Source organism: Penaeus japonicus, unplaced genomic scaffold, assembly GCF_977035675.1.
Source record: "Penaeus japonicus unplaced genomic scaffold, GWHDUDI00000001_assembly GWHDUDI00000036, whole genome shotgun sequence".
NCBI lineage: Eukaryota > Metazoa > Arthropoda > Malacostraca > Decapoda > Penaeidae > Penaeus > Penaeus japonicus.
In genome coordinates this window covers 21,759,724-21,772,223 of record NW_028234438.1, presented here as the reverse complement: position 1 = coordinate 21,772,223, position 12,500 = coordinate 21,759,724, and the positions used below count along the sequence as shown (strand labels likewise).

General features: G+C 45.3%; 1 protein-coding gene across 4 annotated transcripts in view; it reads left to right on the top strand.

The window, feature by feature from the left end:
* Positions 1–12,500, top strand: part of LOC122253902 (sodium- and chloride-dependent glycine transporter 1) — a 33,740-nt gene that overhangs the window by 1,056 nt on the left and 20,184 nt on the right. Inside the window, exon 1 of one of the 4 annotated variants that reach the window (XM_043017317.2) lies at positions 1,540–2,335. The exons of 2 other annotated variants lie outside the window; for them this stretch is intronic. The gene's annotated coding sequence lies outside the window, so the exon portion shown is untranslated. Of the gene's footprint in view, positions 1–1,539; positions 2,336–12,500 lie in introns of those variants that run through there. One more of the 4 variants, XM_086531753.1, reaches the window with a different exon arrangement.

Here is a 12,500-nt window from a genome sequence, read left to right as displayed (position 1 = left end):
CTGTCTGCATGTGTCTGTGTCTAGCTGTCTTTTCTCGCTTCCTGTCTGTCTGTGCCTCATCCTGTGTTATTGTCACTGCATAACCAAAAGCCTTTTGATACGCTACATAGGACGTGTACCTACCGTGTATTCAAATCTATTACAAACATTTAAATAAATGATTCGGGTGAGAAAATGGAAAATATAATGATCACCGAGTGCCTCTTTGACTCTCCTGTGACATGCCTTTCCAAGTAAACGTTAAATGTCCCCTTCCCCGTTCATATTTAAAAAAAAATTGAAAGAATTCATAGGGTTACATATTAGCAAAACGTCATTATTTAGTTAAAGTAGCGTCGCATTTGCGTTTTATTTTTCGCGACCAAGTTGAAAATTAATGAAGATTTGTCATGCGTTATATCCTCCCGTCATGGAACGTCACAACAATAACAATAATGCACATAAGTAGTCCCACTGTTGCATGCTCATTATCCAACAATCACATCCGTAGCGGCAACATTGATAATAGCAACAGAGTAAAAAAAAATGCCTTAATGATGACAACGAAAACACCGACGACGATAAAAGATTTAAAAAAATAACATCTTCACTAAAACCATGCTTTGGTTTTCTTTTGATCTAGAAACGAGAAGAGGATATTTGTTTACGTTTTTCTAATCCGTATTCGTGAAAGGTTGAATCCGGAAGGGGAGTGCAAAGCTGGAGTCGAACCTCCTCGTTCAAGGTGTTTTCAAAATAAGGGGAACTTTTTCAATGCGTGACAAGTGGATATTGCGTCGTGTTCTGTATGCAATGCCTCATGACGTCTCTGGTTATTTCTTCTGAAATTGCATGACTGAATTTGTCAACTTCAACTTCCCATAATTGTACCATTTAAAGGAAATTATTATTTTCTATATAATTACTGATGAACTGTAAATCAAAATAGTTATTGTTATCGGTATCTGCATCGGGACAGCATATATCACTTTGAATTGTGCAAATATAGACTTATTATACATGTGTTAATTAAAATGTTCACAAATCCATTGTACTTGATACGGAGAATAGATCATTATCTAGGAAATTTTCCATCAGTAAGTGACATTTAGCTAGTATATCGCATGGTATGTATTCAGTGCGGTTTACCTTGACGGTGCTTTATAGTAAAAAAAAAAAAAAATAAAAAAAAAATAAAACACTACATATGCAAGGAATCAACGCATGTGAATTCGCATGCATCGTGAACTGCAGTTGAATGCTTGCATTATCGAGTCGAGTAATTTAAAATACCGCTTCTTTATGGAACGTTACCGTTCTTTTATTAAATGAATCGCCTCACAAATTGAACTTTCCATCAGACATTAATCCATAAAAATGTAATATCCGTTATTAGAAGCAATGAAGGAATATTCCACGATCTGTTCCTGAGTAGGTGTACAGGAAACGGGGAAATATGAGCTTCGTCGACGCTACCTGTTGGGGAAATCCGCTACACGAACGCTCAAGGTTACGCGAACGCCTTGCTCGGCTGGCGTTTGATAAATAGTTGGGCCTTCATTTGACGTTGATGTTTTGTCTCGAAATGGGGTTTTGGTGCTGGTGATGTCGCTGGTATTTGCGGAATTTTTTTGTTTGTTCGCGTAAGTGGTGTTGTCACTCTTCAGGTGATGATAATGGCATTGATATGAATAGGGCATAACTATTGGTTTTGTTGTCAGATATAATTATTCTTTTTAGTTGCCACGACCAATAATTCTGTCCACTTCAACGGAGAGCGGCTTTTCACGCGAATTAGGCTAAGGAAAAAGTCCATTGTTTTCATATCCTCAAGGAGTGGCGCGACTTAATGAACTCATGTATGGCACAAACACTGTATTTCCGGTCGTTTCACAATGCGTGCGTCGTGTTGCGTCCACCTTGTCGTCTTTCCGTAACCGGTGCCACTTTTAGAGTTTAAAGAATAATTATTCCGGTGTGGGTTTTCCGTACCGGATGTGTTGGTATTTGTTTATCACTTCTTGTGTATTTAGTCTTCTGTTGCTAATATGATTTCCTATTCAAAAAGTATTATTCGTTCCCGAACATCATGGAGAAATTTGATAAGCTTGTCTCTCAACTGCAAATACCTGTCTCTTTGCTCGTGGAAGCTTCCGTACAAAGTCCCACCTTCTAATAACTCGCGATGACTCGCAACTTCCGCGGAAACCCCAAGCCAGGTAACGCGTGTTACTACGTCACCGACCTAACTTCCTCTCCGTCTTGTTATTGATATAAAGGAAGAAGCGGCTTTGGTATCGTTAGTAGGCGCGTTGATCCCTTCGGCATCACAGGCGCTCTTGCGGTTCCCTACAAGGTGAGCATCTGATACCCAGTGTATTTGCGAAATGGGATTGTCTTTGGTAGTGTTTGCTGCTATTGTTGAATGCTGTGTTTGTTGAGAGCAAAGGAAATTTCGAGTGGATCAAAAATAAGTTAACGAAAAGAAAAGGGTGTTGTGTTGCTCATTGATGTAATCAATCCAGAATCTGTGTCATTGACCTGTGCTAACGACATAGGCCTACACTACACGTCAGACAACTTAAGCCGGGATATGAAAGAACCGAAACTGCTGAGTTGGGGCATCATAACAAAGGCACTAATAGGCGTACCTTTGTCCTTGAAGGTCGTCGAAGGCATTTCTCTCCCGAGGTCCTTGGAGTTTCAAGGTTAGGAAGGGAGGCTTGTAGGACATCCCAGGAGGCCTCCTCTTCCAGGCGAATGTCCTGTTCGGGCGACACAATCACCCTCGCAAACGCTATGCTGTGAGATGGTGTACGTGATTGTGATTGTGTGGCTGCGACTGAATGATTGTGTGTGTGTGTGTGTGTGTTTATGGTGTGTGTATGGTGTGTTCTTGCGGCTACGCGCTCGTTGATCTGCCTTTCTTTTCCTTTGTTTACCATTAATTAGCTGTACTTCATTCTATGAATTTAATCATATCCAGATAATACTCCCTCACTATATTTAATGCTACAGTGCGCTGAATATTACTGATGAGAATCGGTTTGACGAGAAGATGTCTGACTTTACATTTGAGTTTCCAAAGACAAGACAAACCAGTTTGCTCAATAGTTGAATCTGTGCCAGAGTTGCAGTGTTCCCCGTCTGCTCACTAATTGCAAACAATGGTATACTAACACGAGCTGAACCGAAATAACAGCAACCAGTAGGACGAGTGATAGCTACCGTGTTTATTTTATCACATTTAACATTTATTAATTCAATTTAATTACTTAGTTTAGATAGCCGGTTTAGAGTATTTGGCAATTCTCGTCTTGCCTTTTTTGCCCATGGCGCAGGATTTTCAGACATGCATGACGACAAATACTAAAAGCAGGAAAATAAGTAAAAAGGCGCGGTAGATATATGGAGAAAGACGCTTCCTTCATTCCAATTAATTAACGCACTCGCATTCACACACACACACACACTTATTTACTAACAAGCAAACAGAGGCCCCGTTCCACTGTTGTGTAAAAGAAAAAAAGAAAAAAACGGACGTTTTCCTTTAAGAATGTTTGCATATTGATGTTACACGAAAAGTGACTAGAACGTAAAACAAGCAAATTATTTTGTCTATGGATTTTTGTTTAAGCCACACGCCCCCGCCCCCCTCTACCCCCACTGACTACACCCTTCATGATTTATCATCGTCTTCTGGAAATAATGCAAAACGCCCTGATTGTGCATTTCCTGCATAAACCAAAAACTATAATACGACTTGACCAATACGTTTATTCCACGATACGAGGGCGAGTAAACTTAAGGACCACACCAACAATATATTTATGCAATAGCAAGCTATATTAGTCTGAATAAAAAGCACTAAAACGATTTGTTGTGAATTTGTACACCACGGTTATACTATATTAGTCACCTTTCAGTAATACTACGGAAGTTGGACCGGAACTGTACACACACACACACACACACACACACACACAGAGAGAATGTGAAATATATAAATACAGAGAGAGAGAGAGAGAGAGAGAGAGAGAGAGAATGTGAAATATATAAATACAGAGAGAGAGAGATAGAGAGAGAATGTGAAATATATAAATACAGGTGTTCGTATCCGTATAAATGCTTTGTATGCTCACATACAAAATGTTGTTCTGGAAACAAATATACTGCGTGCTTAAAAAAAAATACATATTTGCATTTCCCTTTGCTTCGTGTTGTCCTCGTCACCTATTGTCCTCCCCACAATCACCCCGCATCTCCCTCTCTTCCCTACCTATCCCCCCCCCCCTCTGTCCCTAACCCACTCTGTATACCCCCTACCCCTTCCTTTTTCCCTAACCCCTACTCCCTCTCTCCTCTTACCCTAACCCCCACTCCCTCTCTCCTCTTACCCTAACCACCACTCCCTCTCTCTCTCTCTCCTCTTACCCTAACCCCCACTCCCTCTCTCTCCCTCTTACCCTAACCCCCACTCCCTTTCTCTCTCTCCTCTTACCCTAACCCCCACTCCCTCTTTCCCAGCCCCCTCCCCAAATCCCATAGCCAACACTCTGGAAGGCTTAGTAGACATCAAGACACATTGTCTTTCCATCTTACAATGACATGTTATGTTGTTTATTGTCGCCGATTCAAGGTTTGTTGTTCAGAAGTGACGTAGCTTTGTCGAGGCTTTGTATTTGACGTTTGTCTGTTTCTCTGTCGCTCTCTCTCTTTATTCTTCTCTCTTTCTTTGTCTTTTTCCTCTAGTACCCTTTCTCTTTTCACTTCGCAACCTTTTTTTTTTTCCTTTTTCTCGCTCATCTCTTTATATCTTTCTCTCATTTGCTCCCTTCCTCCACATTTTTCTTTCTCTCATCTCACTATCTCGTTCCCATTTATCGTTCTCTTTTTTTTTCATTTGTCTCAATAATGAAATCGCAAATATCACCTGACACTCTCTCTCATCCCCGCTCACCGTGAGGGAGAGAAAGGGGGTGAGGAGGGGAAGAGGGGGGGAAGGGGGGAAACGGGTGACTGGGTGAGGGGACTTAAGCCTATTCGGCCTCATAAGTACATACTGAAAGATGAAGAATTTCGTTGTAAATAGATTAGCGAGAGAATTCGGGTGTGAATAGAAAGTGTGTCAATGGCCCACGAGCTCTAATGATAAAAGTATTACACCTCGCGCTCGTTACGACCAGCAGTGTGTTTTGAGTTAGATCATACTCGTGTCAAGCAGTTTCGTAGCTTCTGCATCTTTTAATTTGTATTGGCTGTACGCTTCTTTTTTTATTGAAACCAGCCGTTTTGAATTTGACTTTTTTTGTGGGTTTTCGTGCAATGTCACTGAGATTGAAACGGGATAGAATTATTTTTCATGAGGGTCTAGTTGATTTGGTTCACTCTTAACAAAAGAACGTTACTCATTTCAGATATTTTTCCTAATCAAATTAAATACCTAATCACTCAACATACCCACAGTTACAAGATAAAACTCACGATCGAAAAATGTAAGGAAGACGCAGCTACTGTCATTGTTATTGTTATGATTAATTAGTATTATTATCGTTATAACTATTATCAATATCATTATCATCATCATTTTTACTACCATGATTACTATCATTATCATTTTTCTTACTATTAGTAGTAGTATTAATATGCTGTTGCTGGCTTCGTGTGTTCTTTCGTCCGGGGGGATTTTCAAGAATTTCAAACGAGGGCGGGCGAGTGACAAAGGCCTCCCTCGCCTTTGTGGTCAGACGGACAATAGACCTCCCACGGCAGTTGCAGGGGCGGCGAATGAACCTATATTGATCTTGGCCAGTTATCGGTTCCTTTTTCTCGTCGGTGGCGGCGGCACTTGTTTCAGTAAGGCCGTGGCACTGCGCCGTCCCTCTTGACCTTTTATTTACATTAGGTGCGGTTTTATGGTCCACTACAAGACCGCGTAGAGAATGGGGGATGTGATTATGTGCTGTGCCATGTCCTTTGTTACACACCCACACACACATACACACATATACACACATATACACACACACACATACACACATACACACATACACACATACACACATACACACATACACACATACACACATACACACATACCACATACACACATACCACATACACACAACACACACCCACACACACACCCACACACACACAACACCCCACATCACACACACACAACAACACACATATATATATATATATGTATATGTGTGTATATATATATATGTTTACGTATATATATTATATATAATATATTATATATAATATATATATATTATATATATAAATATATATATATGTATATATATATATATATATATTATATATATATATGTATATATTATATATATATATATATATATATATATATATATATATATATATATATATATATATATATATATTATAATATATATATGTATATACACACATATACATATACACATATATACATATACACATATATACATATATATATATTTACAGATCCATATAGATCCATATACATATACATGTACCTATAAGTCATGTATATGCAAAGAGAGAGATGGGGGCGGGGAGCAGGGATATCCCTCTCTCCTGAAGACATATCTTATCTGATGTTGAACAACTAACGTCATTTTTTTCCGTCTGTCTACCTGGCACGTCTCTCCTCTCCCACTCACCGAATTTAATCTTCCATTTCCTCCAAAGAACTAAAGATACAAAGATAGAGATAAATCGGGGGGAGAGAGAAAGACATTCTCCCCCTCTGCCCTCCCCCCACCCCCACCCCCTACCTGTTTCACCCCGCACGGGACACTGACCAATGAGCAGGCATTACCGAGTCTTAGGGAGGGGAGGGGGGGGGGAGAGGAGGGAGGAGGGAATCCCACTTCAACTTTCTCTTCGTCTGTGACTCGCCTCCTTCGATCCGCCATTTCTGAAGTTTTCCTAGAATCCAAACCGACATATATTTCGGATTTAGGGCTTGGGGGCAGAGTGGAGGGGGGGGGGGGGGGAGGATTTATCTGTATGGGTTGAATAATGTTTGTGCTTCGCTATTCCCCGATTAGATTTTAGCAAAGGTGTCAGACGATGATTAATGATAGGTTGAATCTCATAGTCGCGTATTAAATTCTCATTGGCGTTAAGTGAATCCCCGGTCAATTTTTATTCGCATATCAAACCTGCTTTTGGTTATGTGCCTTTCATGGTGAAGGGTAAATGCGCAGTTATGCATGTTTTTTTTTTTTCAACCACTCTGATGTCCATGCCCAAACTCTCGTACCTGTCATGTACATTGGAAGTCTATTATTATTAACACATTCAGGATTAACTATTTCACATCAAGGATAATCAAAACCGCATGTCATGAGATTTTTTTTTTTACCTCGACTTTTCTGTTGTTGTTTTTTGTAATAATAATATCAAGTGTCTGGAAAAAAAAATCAAGAAAAAATGTTAAATTTTTATAACATTTTTTCTCTCACTTCCTCGCGAAATGGGATGTATAGGAAAACGACACGTACACATTACACACACACAGCCGTCACACCCTAGGAATGTCGTTAAGCCTTGGCTCGCCTGACATAACTACCTGATGCAGATGAAAGTGAAAGGGAGAGGGAGATGTAGGGAGCCTCTAGGCGAGGTAGGCTCTGGGGGGAATAGTATGGGTAGATTATTATTGTATGGATGTAATATATTAACATGATACACACACACACACACACACACACACACACACACACACACACACACACACACACACACACACACACACACACACACACACACACACATATATATGTAGATATATATATATATATATATATATATATATATATATATATATCTATATATATATATATATATACTTACATGCATATAATTATTTTTTTTTTTTCAAGATTTGACACTTGATTATGGAATGGCTTACTAGACTAATAACTCAAATATTTACATTAAGTGATATATACATTGTTCTATTACATTTAAACAGATATGTAAGATTCAAGGTATTTTTTCTAAAGCCTGATATGGACGTTCGAAACTAGACTATTTGAGGTCATTTCAGAGGCAGCTGTTGCCAAGGGTGAGCTAATTCTGACAGAGTATTGCTAGTCTGCCATTTAAAGCCGAGTTAAAATGTAAATACAAGGGTATTATCAAATTGATAACAATGATAGCAATAATGAAATAACTCAAGATTGTATCATATCAAGGTGAAAATAACGTGTCGGGCAGAATAATAAATAAATATTTTCTTATCTCCAGGGTGAAGGTCTCAGAAAAGAGTGAAAGTCAATAGTACTCTTAGCTTAGTAGTGTGGGGTGGGTGGGGGCAAGGGGGAGGGAGAGGTGGAGGGTTTATAATGTCACTACTGTTTTGGTTACTTAACATCGAGCAAGTGGAGTGCTATTTGGGTCATTTATTTTTCTTTGAGTCACTCGCTCGAAGCTCCGGTTTAGTTTTTTGATACCGAACGCGGGGACAAAATGTAAACCGGTAATGATATAAATAAATGGGGAAATAAGGTCATGGTATGGTAATTTGATTTTTTTTTTCACATTGTCACATCTACTTTAGAGAGTACAATGTATACTTTGTTGACAGGTCATCCCGTCAAGGTCGGAAAATGACTAAGGTTGTACTAGAGAAAGTTGTTTTTGTCTTGTAGTCTTTGAGTAAGACGCATACCCTCACTCTCGCCTCCCCCCCCTTTCCAGCCTTTCCCCCCTCCCCACTCCATACTCCTCGCCTCCCACCCCGCCTTTCCCCCTCACATCTCAGCTCTTCCCAACCTACTCACCTTTCCCCCTCACTCTCGCCTTCCCCCCCCCTTTCCCCCTCACTCTCGCCTTCCCACCCCCCCTTCCCCCTCACTCCCCTCCCTCTTCTCTCACCCCCCACCCCGTCCTTTTCCTCCCCCTCACTCTACTTCATCAGCCTTCCCCTCTTTTCCCCCCTCACTCTCGCCTTCCCCTCTTTTCCCCCCTCACTCTCGCGTTCCCCCCCTTTCCCCCTCACTCTCGCCTTCCCCCTCCTTTTCGCCTTCCCACCCCGCCTTCCCCCTCACTCTCGCCTCCCCCCCCTTCCCCCTCACTCTCGCCTCCCCCCCCTTCCCCCCTCACTCTCACCTCCCCCCCCTTCCCCCTCACTCTCGCCTCCCCCCCGTTCCCCCTCACTCTCGCCTCCCCCCCTTTCCCCCTCACTCTCGCCTCCCCCCCGTTCCCCCTCACTCTCGCCTCCCCCCCCTTTCCCCCTCACTCTCGCCTCCCCCCCGTTCCCCCTCACTCTCGCCTCCCCCCCTTTCCCCCTCACTCTCGCCTCCCCCCCTTTCCCCTCCACACTCGCCTCCCCCCCTTCCCCCCTCCCTCTCGCCTTCCACCCCCCCCTTTCCCCCTCACAGCTCTCGCCGCCCCCCGTTCCCCTCACTCTCAGACACTCGCCTCCCCCCCCCTGTCCCCCTCACTCTCTCCACTCCCCCCTTCCCCTCAATCATTCGACTCACTCCCTCTCATCACCTCCCCCCTTTCCCCCTCACTCTCGCCTTCCCACCCCGCCTTCCCCCTCACTCTCGCCTTCCCACCCCACCTTCCCCCTCACTCTCGCCTTCCCCCCCCCCTTCCCCCTCACTCTCGCCTTCCCACCCCCCCTTCCCCCTCACTCTCGCCTTCCCCCCCCCCCCCCCCCCCATTCTCCCCCCCCACCCACTTCCCCTCCCCCACCCCCCACTTTCCCCCACACCCTCCTCTCTCCTTCACACTCTCGCATTCCCACCCCACCTTCCCCCTCACTCTCGCCTTCCCCCCCTTCCCCCCTCACTCTCGCCTTCCCCCCCTTTTTCCCTCCCTCGCCTTTCACCCCCCCCCTATCCTATCCTCCCCCCTTATTCCCACATCCACCCCCCTTTTTTCCCCAACCTTTTCCCCCCCGCTTTTCTCTTTTCCCTACCCCTTATTGTTTATTTCCTTTTATCGCCTTCCCCCCCCCTTTTCACCCTCCCCCCCCCCTCCCCCCTCCCCCTTCCCCTTTTTCTTTTTCTTTTTTTCCCCCCTACTACTCCGCCTTCCCTCCCCCTCCCCCCTTTTTTTCCCCTTTTTCCCCCCATTTACCTTTTATTACCCCCCCTTGCCCCTTTTCCCCCCCCTTTCCCCCCCTTCTTTCCCCCTTTTTCCCCCCCACCCCTTTACATCTCCATCAACTCTCCTCCGCCTTCCCTCCCCTCCCTTCCCCCCCTTATGCCCCCCCTTTCCCCCAATTTTTTTCTTTATTTTTTCTTTCCCCCCCCGCCTTTCCCCCCCTTCCCCCTTTTCCTCCCCCCCTTTTTTTCCCCCCCTCCCCCCCTATTCCCACCCCTTTGTCGCCTTCCCCCCTTTTCCTCCCTTACTTCCCCCCCTTACCTTTCCCCTTCATTTTCACCCCCCTAAATTCTTCACCCTCCCCCCTCACTCTCGCCTTCCCCACCTTTTTCCCCCTCCACTCCTCGCCTCCCCCCCTTTCCCCCTCCCTCTCGCCTCCCCCCCTTTCCCCCTCACTCTCGCCTCCCCCCCTTTCCCCCTCACTCTCGCCTTCCAACCCCCCCTTTCCCCCTCACTCTCGCCCCTCCCCCCTTCCCCTTCCCCTTCCCCTCCCATACCAAGAACAGAAACTTCGGGGTATTCGAAGCATATTCTTCAAAACACAACTCGAAGACTAAAGTGTCCTTGTTGATTGGAACCGCAACACACTAACCCAATTGTAAACTCACCTTTACATTTTGAGAATGGGCCACACTAACGCAATTACAAACTCACCTTTACATTTTGAGAATGGGCCACACTAACGCAATTACAAACTCACCTTTACATTTTGAGAATGGGCCACACTAACGCAATTACAAACTCACCTTTACATTTTGAGAATGGGCCACACTAACGCAATTACAAACTCGCCTTTACATTTTGAGAATGGGCCACACTAACGCAATACAAACTCGCCTTTACTTTATGAGAATGGGCCTTTCTCCAGTGGAACCTTTTCGTCTCTCTGGCGGCCCGACGGAGGAGTGTTGACTTAACTGTTTCAGAAGCATCGACCTTGGCTCAGGAAACGTTCTGTTTGGTTTCTCTCCCGCCCCTGCCCCTCCCCTTCAGTCCCCAGTCTCCCTGTCCACTGTCCACCTCCGTGTCCCTCCCCTGCCCCTCCCCTGTCCCTCCCCTGTCCCTCCCCTGTCCCTCCCCTGTCCCTGTCCCCTCCCCTGTCCCTCCCCTGTCCCTGTCCCCTCCCCTGTCCCTCCCCTGTCCCTCCCCTGTCCCTCCCCTGTCCCTCCCCTGACCCGCCTCCCCTGCCCACCCTCTCCCTGTCCTCTCCCCTGTCAACACCCGACTCCGCAGCATTAACTCGACCCCCCGCCCCCCCGCCCCCCCCCCCCCCTCCCTTACAGTCAAATCTGTTCCCTCGCCTGTCCCCTCCCTGTCCCCCCCCTGTCCTCCCCATGGACACCATTCCCCTGTCCCTCCCCCTATCCCTGCCCCTCCCCTGTCCCTGCCCCTCCCCTGTCCCTGCCCCTCCCCTGTCCCTGCCTCTCCCCTGTCCCTGCCCCGCCCTCTCCCAGATACTCGAAGGATAACGGCATTGTCACTACACATTTTGATCCCTCTTTTATTTATTATTTTGCGTATTTTAGAACAGGTGTGTATAGTAAATAAATGCGCACATTCTCGCATACATTATCAACTGTAATAAGTATTCTAATAGTCTATTCAGGTACTCTAACGCAATGAACCAAACAAAAGCAAATAAACGCATGCACGAAGTCGCAGATCATGTCAACACAATCCAGGCACTTCTGCGCCTCGTACAAGCACGTATATCTGTAAACAAGCAGCCCTTGGACACAACCTTTCTCCCCCCCCCTCCCCCCTTCCTTTCCTTTCCTCCACCCCCCTCCCCCCTCCTCCCCCCCCTCCCTCCTCCTTTCCTCCCCCCCTTCCTCCCCTCCCCCCCCCCTCCCCCCTTCCCTTGTCATAATAACAGTACTTTCGCGTTTCGGCCCTTTTTTGGGTACATCCAGGTACATTTGGATACTCCATCATGTACCTGGAGACCTAGCAACGGGTACCATAGTACATTTGAGTTTCTTTTTTGTAGGGTACAGTACTTTCGAGGCCGGGCAATTACAGCACGGTCACGTTGCAACGACGCGCGACAGAGCACCGTAATCACGAGAATCTGCCAAGAAGATTTATATGAAAGGTGCCCCCCCCCCACGCCCCCCCTTCCCCTTTGCCGCTGGCGTCTTAGGTTGTGAAATAATTCCTTCGTCGAGTCAGTGATGGGAAATCCCTTCGTGGCCTCTCTCCTCTCTCTCTCTCTCTCTCTCTATCTCTATCTCTATCTCTATCTCTCTCTCTATCTCTCTCTCTATCTCTCTCTCTATCTCTCTCTCTATCTCTCTCTCTCTCTCTAACTCCCCTTATATTCCCCTTACTCATATCTCTTAAAAATCTCTCTCTCTCTCCTCTATCTCTATCTTCTATCCTCTTCT